At 38.1% G+C, this 19,108-nt stretch overlaps 1 long non-coding RNA gene across 1 annotated transcript in view; it reads right to left on the bottom strand.

The window, feature by feature from the left end:
- Positions 1-18,113, bottom strand: part of LOC142301791 (uncharacterized) — a 150,611-nt gene extending 132,498 nt beyond the window's left edge. The window contains exon 1 of the long non-coding RNA XR_012752882.1: positions 17,742-18,113. This is a non-coding gene — a long non-coding RNA (uncharacterized LOC142301791). The remainder of the gene's footprint in view (positions 1-17,741) is intronic.
- Between the last annotated feature and the right edge of the window lie 995 nt (positions 18,114-19,108).

The raw sequence follows: 19,108 nt of genomic DNA, 5'->3' as shown, positions 1-19,108 counted from the left end.
CACACTGCCAAAAGTACCAATACCTGGTTTAATAACCACAGTATCACTGTGCTTGAGTGGCCAACAAACTCGCCTGACCTAAACTCCATAGAGAATCTATAAGGTATTATCAAGAGGAAGATGAGAGACACCAGACCCAACAATGCAGACGAGCTGAAGGCTGCTATCAAAGCAACCTGGGCTTCCATAACACTTCAGCAGTGTCACAGGTTGATCACCTCCATGCCACGCCGCATTGATACAGAAATTCATGCAGATGGCGCCCTGACCAAGTACTGAGGCATTTACTGTACAGACTTTTCAGTAGGCGCCAACATTTCTGAGTGTAAAGTCATTTTTTCAGTTGGTCTTATATAATATTGTCATTTTCTGAAATAATGACTTTTGGGTTTTCATTGGCTGTAAGCCAAAATCATCAACATTAACAGAGATAAACACTTGAAATAGATCACTCTGTGTGTAATGACTATATAATATATAGAAATAGATCACTCTGTGTGTAATGACTATATAATACATGTGTGTCCCATTTTGTATTGAATTACTGATGTGATATTCTAATTTATTGAGATGCACCTGTATGTGGTGTGTTTGAAATCCTATAGTGAAGTCTATGGGGAAAAACCTGCAGAAAGAACAGACTATTGCATTTTGTATATTACATAGACTACTGCATTGTAAAACCTGAAACACCTAAAATAAAAATGTTGTGTTTGTAGACTTTAATAATTTTCTGTAACATCTGATTACATGGGGTTTTTTTACATATAAGTGGTGCTCAGATATAACAACTCTTGAGAAAAATAAGCCTGCTCCTGGTATACCTATTACACCATGTACACACAAACATGACACCATGTACACACAAACATGACACCATGTACACACAAACATGACACCATGTACAAAGAAACATTACGCCATGTACACACAAACATGACACCATGTACACACAAACATTACACCATGTACACACAAACATTACACCATGTACACGGAAACATTAAACCATGTACACACAAACATGACACCATGTACACACAAACATTACACCACGTACACACAAACATTACACCATGTACACACAAACATTACACCACATACACACAAACATTACACCATGTACACGGAAACATTAAACCATGTACACACAAACATGACACCATGTACACACAAACATTACACCATGTACACACAAACATTACACCACATACACACAAACATTACACCATGTACACACAAACATGACACCATGTACAAAGAAACATTACACCATGTACACAAAAACATGACACCATGTACACACAAACATTACACCATGTACACACAAACATTACACCATGTACACACAAACATGACACCATGTACACACAAACATTACATCATGTACACACAAACATGACACCATGTACACACAAACATTACACCATGTACACACAAACATTACACCACTTACACACAAACATTACACCATGTATACACAAACATTACACAAAATACACACAAACATTACACCATGTACACACAAACATTACACCACGTACACACAAACATTACACCACGTACACAGAAACATTACACCACATACACACAAACATTACACCACATACGCACAAACATTACACCATGTACACACAAACATTACACCATGTACACACAAACATTACATCATGTACACATAAATATTATACCACGTACACACAAATATTACACCACGTACACACAAATATTACACCACGTACACAAACATTACACCATGTACAGACAAACATTACACCATGTACACACAAACATACACCACATACACACAAAAATTACACAATCTACACAAACATTACACCATGTACACACAAACATTACACCATGTAGTACACACAAACATTACGCCATGTACACACAAACATATACCACGCACACACACAAAAATTACACAATCTACACACAAACATTACACCATGTACACACAAACATTACACCATGTAGTACACACAAACCTTACACCATGTACACAAAAACATTACACAATCTACACATAAACATTACACCATGTACACACAAACTTTACACCACGTACACACAAACATTACACCACGTACACAGAAACATTACACCACGTACACAGAAACATTACACCACATACACACAAACATTACACCACATACACACAAACATTACACCATGTACACACAAACATTACACCATGTACACATAAACATTACATCATGTACACATAAATATTATACCACGTACACACAAATATTACACCACGTACACACAAATATTATACCACGTACACAAACATTACACCATGTACAGACAAACATTACACCATGTACACACAAACATACACCACATACACACAAAAATTACACAATCTACACAAACATTACACCATGTACACACAAACATTACACCATGTAGTACACACAAACATTACGCCATGTACACACAAACATACACCACGCACACACACAAAAATTACACAATCTACACACAAACATTACACCATGTACACACAAACATTACACCATGTAGTACACACAAACATTACACCATGTACACAAAAACATTACACAATCTACACATAAACATTACACCATGTACACACAAACTTTACACCATGTACACACAATCATTACAGCATGTAGTAAACACAAACACTACGCCATGTACACACAAATATACACCACGCACACACAAAAATTACACAATCTACACACAAACATTACACCATGTACACACAAACATTACACAATCTACACACAAACATTACTCCACGTACACACAAACATTACACCATGTACACACAAACATTACTCCACGTACACATAAATATTACACCATGTACACACAAACATTACTCCACGTACACACAAATATTACACCATGTACACACAAACATTACTCCACGTACACACAAATATTACACCATGTACACACAAACATTACACCATGAACACATAAACATTACACCATGAACACATAAACATTACACCATGTACACATAAATATTACACCACGTACACACAAATATTACACCACGTACACATCATTACACCTTGTACAGACAAACATTACACCATGTACAGACAAACATTACACGATGTACACACAAACATTACACCACATACACACAAATATTATACCACGTACACAAACATTACACCTTGTAGTACACACAAACATTACACCATATACACAACACAAACATTACACCACATACACACACACCTGCTGTAGGTGATAGAATGTGTACTACTGACACATGGTGCTGAAGGTATTTTGTGTGCCACTTTATGGTTATTCGATATCATAATAATAACCTAGCCTCAACGGTGTAATACAACATCTGAGGTAGAACGCTGCAAATTTTTTCTGATACACGCCATGGAGCCCCGTAGCTTGGGCAGACTTGTACGACCTTGTGCATGACGCCTAAACTAAACTATACAGAGAATTTCTCCCAATTTATCAGCACTCTATCATACACAAAAGAACAATTCAAATGATTATTATTATTATCATCATTATTGTTGTTGCCTTAGATATAATCTATATAAAGATATACAAATTAGAAATACACAAAATGCATAGAAATTAGAGCTGATGTGTGAGGGTTATAGAGTGCAGTTTTGTAGTTTTATCAGTGTATGATGTGTTTCATGTGTTTAAAGCACATCTACGATTCCATATATGTTTTACTCTATGATGTATCTTTCTATAGCACCTGAGGAATAACTATATCGATAGATTGCACATTATACGCTCTTATATATCCTATATATACACATAACTCATCGTTGTATCTTTTTTCCTTCTTATTCTATAAATGAGATAAACACATTCTCTCCTGGAGAAAGTCACTGCTTACCGGTTTCTATAAACATGCTCACGCCATACATACACACAATACATACATATTTACATCTGCATACTAGATCCATAATGACATCTGAATCATGCAAATACAATCTGTGGATATTTATATAAAATCTGAAACCTATAGGACACATTTACAATCTGTGCAGCTAAGGATACACCATTTTGCTTTCTATGTTTCTATTTTCAGGGTCCATTAGAAAATAATTATGGCTCATTATATGTAGAAATAATATGTGGAAAATCCCACGAGGTAATTGTGAGGAGGGAATGATAATGCCAACCACAGACTGCAGTTATGGAGGCTACAAAAACCTGCAAAGGTTAGCATGAGGATTCTTCATAAAATGATGGGTAAAACTTGGTTAAGATCTTATCTTTTCTCTGATCTGTAACTCAAGGAGTGTGAGGGACTGTCAATATTTGCAGTAATCAACACACACTACGATTTTATCAGTGATACAGGCACCAGTGGCACAGAAAGCATGACGTGTGGAATAACCCTGACGATGACGTCATAGCAGTATTACAGCATAGACTTATTATATGGTGCAAAAGATGAGCCGTCCTCACCTGGAGGAGATCCAGCTGTATATAGCGAAAGGGCAGTACATGGGGAGGACAGAGGGAACTCAGAGGCTGGAAAGCACCGATCACAGAGGACAGGGGCCGATCACAGAGGACAGGAGCCGATCACAGAGGACAGGGGCCGATCACAGAGGACAGGAGCCGATCACTGAGGACAGGGGCCGATCACAGAGGACAGGGGCCGATCACAGAGGACAGGGCCGATCACAGAGGACAGGGGCCGATCACAGAGGACAGGGCCGATCACAGAGGACTGGAACCGATCACTGAGGACAGGAGCCGATCACAGAGGACAGGGGCCGATCACAGAGGACAGGGGCCGATCACAGAGGACAGGAGCCGATCACTGAGGACAGGGGCCGATCACAGAGGACAGGGGCCGATCACAGAGGACAGGAGCCGATCACTGAGGACAGGGGCCGATCACAGAGGACAGGGGCCGATCACTGACTATCGGCTACAGGGCTGGGGAACGGAGAAATAACACAGCTATGGGAATTCAGCAATCATCCAAATGGTGTGATGTGGATTATAAGGGATAGATAGATAGATAGATAGATAGATAGATAGATAGATAGATAGATAGATAGATAGATAGATAGATAGATAGACGGATGGATGGATGGATAGATAGATGATAGATAGGATAGATGATAGATAGATAGATAGATAGATAACAGATAGATAGATGATAGATAGAAGGATAGATGATAGATAGATAGATAACAGATAGATAGATAGATAGATAGATAATTGATAGAAGGATAGATGATAGATAGATAGATAGATAGATAGATAGATAGGTAGATAGATAGATAGAAGGATAGATGATAGATAGATAGAAAGATAGATAGATAGGTAGATAGATAGAAGGATAGATAACATAGATAGATAAATAGATAGATAGATAACAGATAGATAGATAGATAGATAGATAGATAGATAGATAGATAGATAGAAGGATAGATGATAGATAGATAGATAGATAGATAGATAGATAGATAGATAGAAATATAGTTAGATAGGTAGATAGAAGGATAGATGATAGATAGATAGATAACAGATAGATAAATAGATAGATAGATAGATAGATAACAGATAGATAGATAGATAGATAGATAGATAGAGATAGATAGATAGATAGAGAGATATAGATAGATAGATAGATAGATAGATAGATGGATAGATATAGATAGATAGATAGATAGATAGATAGATAGGTAGATAGGTAGATAGAGATAGATAGAGTAAAATAAGCTAAATACAGAGTTTATGTCTCCAAATCTATTTCTATCTCTCTATTTATCTATCTATTATCTCTCTATCTTGTAATGTATATGTTACTATACAACTCTATCATTACAATATCTCAAATGCATGTCCCCTTCTGGATGTATTTATCATTTCCTACCTTCATTTCTTTCCATACATCTAACATAGTGTATGTTAATATCTAATCTATCTATCTATCTATCATCTATCTATCTCTACTCCTGTATATGTTATCAATTTCTCTGTAGTTTCTGCATGTTCCCAGTTCTCAAATCTATCATTGTGCATGTTTTTCTTTTTCCCTTACTTGTATTTTTAAAAACTAACTTCCTTAAATTTGCATTTATATATTTATCTACTGTGCTTTTCTGTCTATAGTTTATGCATTTGTTAATATCGGTCTATAGTTCTTGAATATGTAACTTAGCTTTATAAATGTAACTTATGTTATTATTTATCTATTTAAAATCCATCTGTACCTTATGTCACTATCGGCATATAATAATGGCCAGTATGCAATGATGTCCATGTGAATTAACATTCTCAATAGCTACAATGATAGAACTCCCACTGAAAGACCAACTGAAATGCCATGTACTTTTGTTATTTCATTACAAATCTTTAACTTAAATATACGTACGTGTGTGTGTGTGTGTGTATGATGGGGGTGTGTATGGGGGGTGTATGGGCGTGTATGTGTGCATGTGCGTGCGTGTATGTTTGTGTGTATGTGTGTGTGTGTGTGTGTGTGTGTGTGTATGTGTGTGTATGGTGGGGGTGTGTATGGTGGGGGTGTGTATGGGGGTGTGTGTATGGGCGTGTATGCGTGCATGGGCGTGTATGTGTGCATGGGCGTGTGTGTGTGTGTGTGTGTGTGTGTGTATGGGCGTGTAGGTGTGCGTGTGCGTATGTGTGTGTATGTGTGTGTGTGTGTGTGTGTGTGTGTATGCGTATGTGTGTATGTGTATGCGTGTGTATGTGTGTGCATATATATACACATGCATATATATATATATATATATATATATATATATATATATATATATATATATATATATATATAGATATATATATAGATACATAGATGGATATAGCTATATTTATATGTATATAGTGTATTAATCCAATGGCACATAGTCGGCAGGAATAATGAAGGCTTTTAGCAGTCACGTTGCACATGTGAAGGAACTGATTCATTGGGTTTGACAGATTTTTGCAGCAAAAAGGGGAATGGAGCAGAATCTCAGGAGAAGATATAAAGAGCTTATTGACACTCCCAACAACAAAAATGTGTTTTTTTAATAAAGTAGCATTGATTGCACTTTTAAATAACCACTTTCATTAGGAAAAGCTGGTTTGTTTAACAATCAGCCTGGTTGGAATAAAGGGTATTGTGTGTCCATAAATTGTATTGTACATTTGGTTAGAGAAGGCTGTCAGGAGATGAAGCATTTTGCTAAATAATAAGTGCTAAGTACCTTGTATAAATGCATGTAGTGTTATTCACCGGCAGGTACTGTGCAGAGGCTGTGCATTGTGTGGCAGGAGAGCCCTTCAGCAGCAGGTGCTGCACACAAGTGTGTTAATGGGAGGTTACACTGAGGGACACACATATGCATCAAGCCTTTTGTTCTTCATTTCAGGCCACTTCCACTTATCTGAATGTCTTATATTTTAAAGAAGCTCCCTTAATTGGGAAGGAATAAAAAAAGTATATAACAGACCAGACCACTCAATGCATTGGTTGTAAAGCTGTTGCCCTATGCTAGGAGTGTAGCCCCCCTCCTTATTTACCAATTACTAGGTGGTCCATGTATGATCTACATAAGGACATAAGTCTCTGGTATATTCATCGATATCTGTCAATGTAAAGCTATATTGTGCATGCCCTGTGTCTGGATGGCTGTGTTGTACCTGTTCTTCTTTCATGTCACATGGGAAGAATATAGTAAAGTTGTGACATTTGCAGGTAGGGGATTTGTATCTATCCGTCCATGAAGGTTATAGTTCATCCCCATAAGTAGTGGAATCACCCTGTGCTATTGGACTGGACACAGCAGCTCATTGCACTCATCGGCGGCAGTGTCAGGGTTAACCCATTCATCCCTGGTCTAAGCACTCTCTCCAGATTAACCCCCTGCATCCTGAGCAAATATCCTGTTTAGAAGTGCAATTAATGATGTTAGTATGGGCTCATTCATTAAGTGGATGCACTGTAAATCCAGCCTCATATCAGTGGCATGCTCGCTCCATTATTAGGGCTCCATATTACAGATCCCTCATTTATTCCTAGCACGTTTCCATAAAACAAGGTGTAAACAAGGACTTCCCCATCAGACAAGCACTTCTGTCTGCCCTAGTTCCCATGCAGAGGTGGGCATGGCACCTGGCTGGCACACACATCCCTGGCACTGCAGCACAGCCCCTCTCTGCCAGGGAGGGGGGCACAGCCATATACTCAGGGTTCATTGCATGTGACTGGGGTGGGTGATGCCATCACCCTGGAGCTTGATGGGCATAATAACTAAGTGTGATGTGTGAGAGCTTAGTGGGTGGTTACCATCCACATCCAATACAGTCCTGTGTATCATTCAGCTGCTGCAAAATGGCTGCTGCTTGCAAAATGGAATTTTTCCAAGTGAATCGTTTTCAAGGGGGCACAGATCTGCAGCTCTGCCCTATCTACAATCTATTATGTACAGAAGATGGCAGAAAAATAGAGTATTAACCTTCATGTGACTCTAGAATGCAGTAATATCTGACGGCCACTCATATTTGCTTGCCAGGCATACATAATACAAGACCTGCTGGAAGTGTTCTTGAAGACTTTGATCTAGTGCTAGGTGATCATGTAAGACGTCGCCCTATTGTACCTGTACAAAGCTTCCTGCTAATTGTTATCGCGGAGAATAAAGAGCTGCAGTACCGGCTTTCCACCAGTGGTGGCAGTAGAGAGCACGCTGCCAATCTCCTGGCAGTCTGATAGAAGGGGGATATTGTGCAATCACTTTTCTGACAAATTAGAAACCTAGCCATAAGCCTTGATTGGCCATTTCACATTACAGCCCCATCACTCATAGCATAGTCCTTACATGTGTATCTTTTTTGATATTTTTCAATATTGAGATTTGTTTCCATAACAAAAACTAAAATCACACATAGTAAATCCAGTGTTCTGCTTGTCCATCATAATTAGCCTCTATTTTGCACATCAGACATTAACTATGCGCCTAAGACACTAGTGAGCTGCAGCCTAGCTGACAACCATATGCATATTATTATGGGGCACCACATACTGTAATCATCTTATTGTTACCTAAGCCTTTTATACAAGGCTTAGTCTTTATGGGACATTTCTACAAATGTCCCATGAGAACATATTAGTGAGTTTGCATTATCACTGGTCAGAATGGTTGTCCACCTTTATATATTAACAGTAATACTGGATAGATGTCAATTCCAATAAGGCTGATGGCCCCTAATGGATAATACATATCTTCTAATTGCTGGAGGTGTCTTCTCTGACCTTGGCATTGGATATGTTCTTGGTGTTCTTCATACTGACGTGTTCTTCATGTTTAGAAAACTTTTGAGGTGGGGAAAAAACAATAAAGGACACTTTCTGATTGTCAATGAATATCTACAAATTCCCCAAGTCTATTCAATACAGTCTTTATCTCATGTGCAGTATTTAACCATTTCAATTGAAGGGACTTTCCATAATGTGTCTTCAGGATGATGCCTACCACTGGTGGACACAGGCAGAAATGGCTCCCTGTGCAAGTACAGTATATGGGCTCTTTGTAGTCCAATACCTCATCATAATGCACCATGGCATCTGATTTGGAGGTAGATGTGGCCCCCTACCTCTCGGGTCCCTGTGCAATAACAGTATAGAAGCCTTTTGTAGTCCAATACCTCATCACAATACACAGTTATATCTGATTTGGAGATAGAAATGGCCCCCTACCTTTTGGGCCCCTGTACGGCTTCACAGGATTCACCAATGTCATTGGTGCATCCTGTGAGGCCGCACAGGACCCCAAGAGGTAAGAAGTACCTCCAAATCAGATACCATGGTGCATTATGATGAGGTATTGGACTACAAATTTCCCATATACTGTGTTTGCAAAGGGGCCCGAGGGGTAAGGGGGCCACATCTACCTCCACTTCAAATGGCACTTGGAATCAAAAGTTGTCACCCAGAAATGTAATCAAGCAATCAATGAGCTGTAGAGCAGAAGAAGGCCGTGATCTAGGGATATTTGGATCTTATAATAATAGCATTGGACAGACTTGTTCCTTATGGGTTAGCTAATACTATTTAGAGTTGCATTAACAGTCATTTAATAATGGTAATAGCCATTCAATACAAGTAAAACTCAGATTTTCACTTATTGTGCCAGTGAATATAGACTCTGGTTCTCTGTTATCAGCCATGGTAGGCTAGGGATAAGGTCATTAATTGTAATGCAATGTTATGCAGATCACACAGTTTCTAATTAGGGATTAAAGATCTAACTGCAACCTTGTGGTATAAAAACTACTACAAACCTGTGGCATAAACATAATGTATACATGTATAGTATACAAGCAAAAGCACAATGTGAATATGTATTATATATGGAGATCAGCACTGCCAGGTTTCAAGTCATTACACACAGAAGACGCTGGAGATCTCGCAGCCTGAGCCTGGGAAGGATTTGTGCAAGGATTTGACTAGGTGCATATCCAGACAATGAGCACACCAGGAATTATCCGCACAGTTATTTATTTGTATTGAAAGAGTGTAGTATGCCCCTGATATTACAACAGCAGTGAAGGGGCAAACAGACAATGTGCTTCTGGTCTGCACGTATATTTGATATTTAACTGATAAATGCATCAATAATTCCTGATGCGAAATCTATGTTTTTATTCTAATACAATGGTGTTTCTGGGCTGGGTACATGTCCAGACAGATGATACTGCAGAACACCCCACCATAAAGGGTAGAACCAAACAAATAGGGCTTTATCTGGACATTAAAATAAGGGTTAAATAATATGTGTGTATGCTGCAGGTACTATCTATCTATCTATCTATCTATCTATCTATCTATCTATCTATCTATCTATCTATCTATCTATCCTATCTATCTATCCATCTATCTATCCCTCTATCTATCTATCTATCTATCTATCCATCTATCTATCTATCTATCTATCTATCTATCTATCTATCTATCTATCTATCTATCTATCTATCCTATCTATCTATCTATCTATCTATCTATCTATCTATCTATCTATCTATCTATCTATCTATCTATCCCTCTATCTATCTATCTATCTATCTATCTATCTATCTATCTATCTATCTATCCATCTATCCCTCTATCTATCTATCTATCTATCTATCTATCCCTCTATCTATCTATCATCTATCTATCCATCTATCCCTCTATCTATCTATCTATCTATCTATCAATGCCTCTATCTATCTATCTATCTATCCATCTATCCCTCTATCTATCTATCTATCATCTATCTATCCATCTATCCCTCTATCTATCTATCTATCAATCCCTCTATCTATCTATCCCTCTATCTATCTATCTATCTATCTATCCCTCTATCTATCTATCTATCTATCTATCTATCTATCTATCTATCTATCTATCTATCTATCCATCTATCCCTCTATCTATCTATCTATCTATCTATCAATCCCTCTATCTATCTATCTATCTATCTATCTATCTATCTATCTATCTATCCATCTATCCCTCTATCTATCTATCTATCTATCTATCTATCTATCAATCCCTCTATCTATCTATCTATCCATCTATCCCTCTATCTATCTATCTATCTATCTATCTATCTATCTATCTATCTATCAATCCCTCTATCTATCTATCTATCTATCTATCTATCCCTCTATCTATCAATCTATCTATCCATCTATCCCTCTATCTATCTAGCTACCTCTCTGTCTGCCCCTGTCAGTCTATCTATCTATCTATCTATCTATCTATCTATCTATCTATCTATCTATCGATCTATCTATCCCTCTACCTATCTATCTATCTATCTATCAATCCCTCTATCTATCTATCTATCTATCTATCTATCCCTCTATCTATCTATCTATCTATCTATCTATCTATCTATCTATCTATCTATCTATCTATCAATCCCTCTATCTATCTATCTATCTATCTATCTATCCCTCTATCTATCTATCTATCTATCTATCTATCTATCTATCTATCTATCTATCTATCTATCTATCTATCTATCTATCTATCTATCTATCTATCTATCCCTCTATCTATCCATCTATCCCTCTATCTATCTATTTATCTATCTATCTATCTATCTATCTATTTATCTATCTACCTCTTTGTCTGCCCCTGTCAGTCTGTCTATCTAACTATTTAGGCACTGAAGAATGGTAGCGCTCCCACTTCAAACAAGTGAATATTTTATTTATTCCAAGCCCATGTACACAATATTTTGTCTCTGACAATTCATAAACCATTTGCTATATGTAGTATTATATGTGGGAAGAATATAAAAACTATTCATAAATGTAGTATTACATATGGGGTATAGTTACACACCATTGTTAGATGTAGTACTAAATGCAACGTTATATTATTCACACCACCTGAGGAAGTCTTTGATGAAATGTGCGTTGGGGAAGCAGGGACACCATATCTATTTTACACATTATGTAAGTGCTACACTAACTTTACTTTTTTAGCTTCCTGTTCTTAACATAATAGTATTTATTGACTGTAGTGTAAGTTGTCATTAAATAAACTATTTTTGGCTGTGATATACTTTTTTGTTTTGGCTTTGCTGTGCCTATTTTGTGTAGTTCATGTAGTATTATATGCGGAGCATATCTACAAATTATTGTGACATGTGGTATTATATGCAGAGGATGGCTACACACCATTGTTACATGTAGTATTATACAGTTAGGTCCAGAAATATTTGGACAGTGACACAATTTTCGCGAGTTGGGCTCTGCATGCCACCACATTGGATTTGAAATGAAACCTCTACAACAGAATTCAAGTGCAGATTGTAACGTTTAATTTGAAGGTTTGAACAAAAATATCTGATAGAAATTGTAGGAATTGTACACATTTCTTTACAAACACTCCACATTTTAGGAGGTCAAAAGTAATTGGACAAATAAACCAAACCCAAACAAAATATTTTTATTTTCAATATTTTGTTGCGAATACTTTGGAGGCAATCACTGCCTTAAGTCTGGAACCCATGGACATCACCAAACGCTGGGTTTCCTCCTTCTTAATGCTTTGCCAGGCCTTTACAGCCGCAGCCTTCAGGTCTTGCTTGTTTGTGGGTCTTTCCGTCTTAAGTCTGGATTTGAGCAAGTGAAATGCATGCTCAATTGGGTTTAGATCTGGTGATTGACTTGGCCATTGCAGAATGTTCCACTTTTTTGCACTCATGAACTCCTGGGTAGCTTTGGCTGTATGCTTGGGGTCATTGTCCATCTGTACTATGAAGCGCCGTCCGATCAACTTTGCGCCATTTGGCTGAATCTGGGCTGAAAGTATATCCCGGTACACTTCAGAATTCATCCGGCTACTCTTGTCTGCTGTTATGTCATCAATAAACACAAGTGACCCAGTGCCATTGAAAGCCATGCATGCCCATGCCATCACGTTGTCTCCACCATGTTTTACAGAGGATGTGGTGTGCCTTGGATCATGTGAACCCTTTGTATTTACTTTCATGGAGTCTTCTCTTTACTGTTGACTTAGAGACAGATACACCTACTTCACTGAGAGTGTTCTGGACTTCAGTTGATGTTGTGAACGGGTTCTTCTTCACCAAAGAAAGTATGTGGCGATCATCCACCACTGTTGTCATCCGTGGGCGCCCAGGCCTTTTTGAGTTCCCAAGCTCACCAGTCAATTCCTTTTTCTCAGAATGTACCCGACTGTTGATTTTGCTACTCCAAGCATGTCTGCTATCTCTCTGATGGATTTTTTCTTTTTTTTCAGCCTCAAGATGTTCTGCTTCACCTCAATTGAGAGTTCCTTAGACCGCATGTTGTCTGGTCACAGCAACAGCTTCCAAATGCAAAACCACACACCGGTAATCAACCCCAGACCTTTTAACTACTTCATTGATTACAGGTTAACGAGGGAGACGCCTTCAGAGTTAATTGCAGCCCTTAGAGTCCCTTGTCCAATTACTTTTGGTCCCTTGAAAAAGAGGAGGCTATGCATTACAGAGCTATGATTCCTAAACCCTTTCTCCGATTTGGATGTGAAAACTCTCATATTGCAGCTGGGAGTGTGCACTTTCAGCCCATATTATATATATAATTGTATTTCTGAACATGTTTTTGTAAACAGCTAAAATAACAAAACTTGTGTCACTGTCCAAATATTTCTGGACCTAACTGTATGGGGGGATAGTTACACACCATTGTTACATGTAGTATTATATGTGAGGGATAGCTACACACTATTGCTACATGTAGTATTATATGCATACTATATTATTCACACCTTCTGAGGAAGTCTTTGATGAAACATGCATTGGGGCAGCAGGGACGTAATATCTATTTTACACATCTATTATGTACGTTCTACACTAACTTTATTATTACTATGTATGTTTATAAGTAATGTTTATTACTAATTATATGTGAGGATATCTACAAATCATTGTTAAATGTAGTATTGTATGAGGGGGATAGTCACACATCAATACTACATGTAGTATTATATTTGAGGGATAGTCACACACCATTGTTACATGTAGTATTATATTTGAGGGATAGTCACACACCATCGTTACATGTAGTATTATATGCAGGGCATAGTTACACACCATTGTTACATGTAGTATTATATGGGGGGGATAGTCACACACCATCGTTACATGTAGTATTATATGCAGGGCATAGTTACACACCATTGTTACATGTAGTATTATATGGGGGGGATAGTCACACACCATCGTTACATGTAGTATTATATGCAGGGCATAGTTACACACCATTGTTACATGTAGTATTATATGGGGGGGATAGTCACACACCATTGTTACATGTAGTATTATATGCAGGGCATAGTTACACACTATTGTTACATGTAGTATTATATGGGGGGATAGTCACACACCATTGTTACATGTAGTATGTTATGGGGGGATAGTCACACACCATTGTTACATGTAGTATTATATGTGACGGATAGTTACACACCATTGTTACATGTAGTATTATATGGGGGCATAGTCACACATCATCATTGCATGTAGTATTATATGGGGAGGATTGTCACACACCATTGTTACATGTAGTATTATATGCAGGGGATAGTCACACACTATTGTTACATGTAGTATTATATGCAGGGCATAGTTACACACTATTGTTACATGTAGTATTATATAGGGGGATAGTCACACACCATTGTTACATGTAGTATGTTATGGGGGGATAGTCACACACCATTGTTACATGTAGTATTATATGTGAGGGATAGTTACACACCATTGTTACATGTAGTATTATATGGGGGCATAGTCACACATCATCATTGCATGTAGTATTATATGGGGAGGATTGTCACACAGCATTGTAACATGTAGTATTATATGCAGGGGATAGTCACACACCATTATTACATGTATTATTATATGGGGGCATAGTTACACACCATCGTTACATGTAGTATTATGTGGGGGGATAGTCGCACACCATCGTTACATGTAGTATTATATGGGGGGATAGTCACACACCATCGTTACATGTAGTATTTTATGGGGGGATAGTCACACACCATTGTTACATGTAGTATTATATGTGAGGGATAGTCACACACCATTGTTACATGTAGTATTATATGCAGGGGATAGTCTCATACCATTGTTACATGTAGTATTATATGCAGGGGATAGTCGCACACCATTGTTACATGTAGTATTATATGTGAGGGATAGTTACACACTATTGTTACATGTAGTATTATATGGGGGGATAGTCACACACCATTGTTACATGTAGTATTATATGCAGGGCATAGTTACACACCATTGTTACATGTAGTATTATATGGGGGGATAGTCACACACCATTGTTACATGTAGTATTATATGGGGGGATAGTCACACACCATTGTTACATGTAGTATTATATGGGGGGATAGTCACACACCATTGTTACATGTAGTATTATATGGGGGGATAGTCACACACCGTTGTTACATGTAGTATTATATGCAGGGGATAGTCTCATACCATTGTTACATGTAGTATTATATGCAGGGCATAGTTACACACTATTGTTACATGTAGTATTATATGGGGGGATAGTCACACACCATTGTTACATGTAGTATTATATGGGGGGATAGTCACACACCATTGTTACATGTAGTATTATATGGGGGGATAGTCACACACCGTTGTTACATGTAGTATTATATGCAGGGGATAGTCTCATACCATTGTTACATGTAGTATTATATGCAGGGCATAGTTACACACTATTGTTACATGTAGTATTATATGGGGGGATAGTCACACATCATCATTGCATGTAGTATTATATGGGGAGGATTGTCACACAGCATTGTAACATGTAGTATTATATGCAGGGGATAGTCACACACTATTGTTACATGTAGTATTATATTTGGGGGATAGTTACACACCATCGTTACATACTGTACAGTATTATATGCGGGGGATAGTCACACACTATTGTTACATGTAGTATTATGTTTGAGGGATAGTCACGAACCATCTTTACATGTAGTATTATATGCAGGGGATAGTAACACACCATTGTTACATGAAGTATCATATGCGGGGCATACTTACACACCATCGTTACATGTAGTATTATATGGGGGGGATAGTCACACACCATTGTTACATGTAGTATTATATGCAAGGGATAGTCTCACACCATTGTAACATGAAGTATTATATGCGGGGCATACTTACACACCATTGTTACATGTAGTATTATATGGGGGGAGGATAGTCACACACCATTGTTACATGTAATATTATATGGGGGGATAGTCACACACCATTGTTACATGTAGTATTATATGGGAGGGATAGTTACTCCATTGTTACTTGTAAGCTCTTGTTTCCTAATCAATTGAGCTAATGTATTGCTCTCTGATTTATTACAGCAGTAACTGATCTAGTGCACAGGACACACCTCATATCTGAGGCTTGTCTATCATACATGAGTCATGATAGTGACAACAAGCGGCCATATTGCAATGAAATCTCTGTCACTAGACAACATGGCCCGATGCTGCTGTAACCAGAGCGTGAGGGTTCTGAGTTGCTAAGCAACACTGTATGCACAACCAGAATGCAGCCGCTCAGACATGATTGGGACTTATCATGCATGGGGCATCTACATATTCAAATCCCCCTCCGATGACCAATTAACCCGGAGGTGGCACCAGGAGCTCAGGGGGTTAAAGGCTTAGCCAAAGTCTGAGATCTGTCTGAGGTGTTTGAGAGCCTTGATGAGAAAGTACAGATTTTCTTCATATCTTACACTTTTGAGCAAGAACTTGGTAACTAAACCAGGCAATAATCAGCAGCAGGGGTTTTAATGGTCAAATAATACTCCATGTTTGCTTAGAGATTTATACATAGAGCACATAAATAATATATGGTGAAATTTAGGGTTAACCCTTTAGAGATATCGCATGCAGTAGATGTCATTCCACCTTCCCATGGGTTGTGTCATTGATACTGGTGGCCCCATGTAGACCATCTATTACATTACAAAAACGAAGACACAATAGTATTTTCTCCAGACACATCCTCAATTCATCATCAATGTAATGAACCCAAAGATCACTTTAGATTTAATACTGCCATCATATGCATAATTCACATTTTTGGTTGTGTGTCTACAACCCGTCGTCACTCCAAAACAACTCTTTATAAATGCCAATGAGAAGACAATTTAAAGACTCTTACCTTCATCCATGTGACTTCCTTGAGTCTTGTCATCAGTTGTAAGAAAGGTTTGTTCCCCTATATAAGATATCAATGCTATATAATCAAGGTACAGTAAACCTTGTGCTGATGCCTGTACCACTCTCTAATGGATACGTTGGACAGGGATCTAATACATTGAAATATGGATGGAAGAAGAGACTTATACTGAGAAGGAAGGTTGTTAAGTTTGCCGGCAGACGGCTAAACAGTGCCAAGTACAGAAGAACCAATAAAGAGCAATTGTTAAGGAGAACAAAAGCCTGGGAGGAAAGTAGCTGAGATTCCTCGGCAAAGCCTACAAACTTGCACTTGAACTTGAATATAGGTCTGTGTCTGTCACCCTGCAGAATAAATGTGTGTCTGTCCCGCCAGCCCACATTAAATCATGTCAACCCTTGGCCATTGAACTGTGTTGCTAAGAGAATGATCACCGTTGATGGAGACTTTCACACCACCGTGTTTGGTAGACATCACAATGTCCAGATGTATTCAATTTATTTATTTCCTCTTTCCATTTCGCCATCATGTCTCACTGTTGAATTAACCCTCTCCATGCCTTATTAGCCTACAGATTTGGGGCCTGCCCGGGGGGTTGGGGCAAGGAGGGAGGGGGGGGGGTCTTGCTCCCGCAGAAGGCCTGTCTCCTGAGGGCTGTTGTCATGACTAATGTTTTGGTTTGGAGGGCAGGGATTGTCTGGCTTTGGGGATCCCTCAGTATTTTAGAAGCAAGCTGCTGAGTTTTCTCACAGTCTGGCTGGAAGACAGGATTCTGCTCAGCCAATGCTGCTATTCAACACTTAATTAAACGCTAATGGCAGCTGTGGATGAGGTCACCCCAGACAGCTTTTCTCACACATTTTTCATGCAAATCTGCTAAACTCAAAACAAATTTGAATAAAACGCCCTTTGTGAAGCCACTGTATGGACTATCTTGTGTTCCTCCAAGGTCATTATGTCTGGCTCAACAGACTCCAAAACTTTGCTTTGCCACCGCAAAATGGAGCCCTCGTTCCCGAAGCACAGAAAATATCGCTTTAATTTTATCAATCATGTCAGATTCTATCTATTATTTTATTTCACTAAGTAACAATTTATAGTTGTCCCAACTGATCCATTTAATGTTGGTTCATAGAGTTTTCATTTTAATTTTGAATTTAAAATGTTTACATACACAGGTTTTATTTTAAGTATGACTTTTCATACATTTGGGATTTTTTTTAAAACTTAAATGCACATAAAAAAAATTATAAAATCTAGAAAACAAAGTAACATGAAAAACACTAGACCCAGAGTCTGTGGCAATTTAAAAATATTCCTTGATTTCAAAAATGCCATTAAAATGCTAC

This window comes from Anomaloglossus baeobatrachus, chromosome 4 (assembly GCF_048569485.1).
Source record: "Anomaloglossus baeobatrachus isolate aAnoBae1 chromosome 4, aAnoBae1.hap1, whole genome shotgun sequence".
NCBI classification, from domain to species: domain Eukaryota; kingdom Metazoa; phylum Chordata; class Amphibia; order Anura; family Aromobatidae; genus Anomaloglossus; species Anomaloglossus baeobatrachus.
This window is presented reverse-complemented; position numbering and strand designations above follow the sequence as displayed.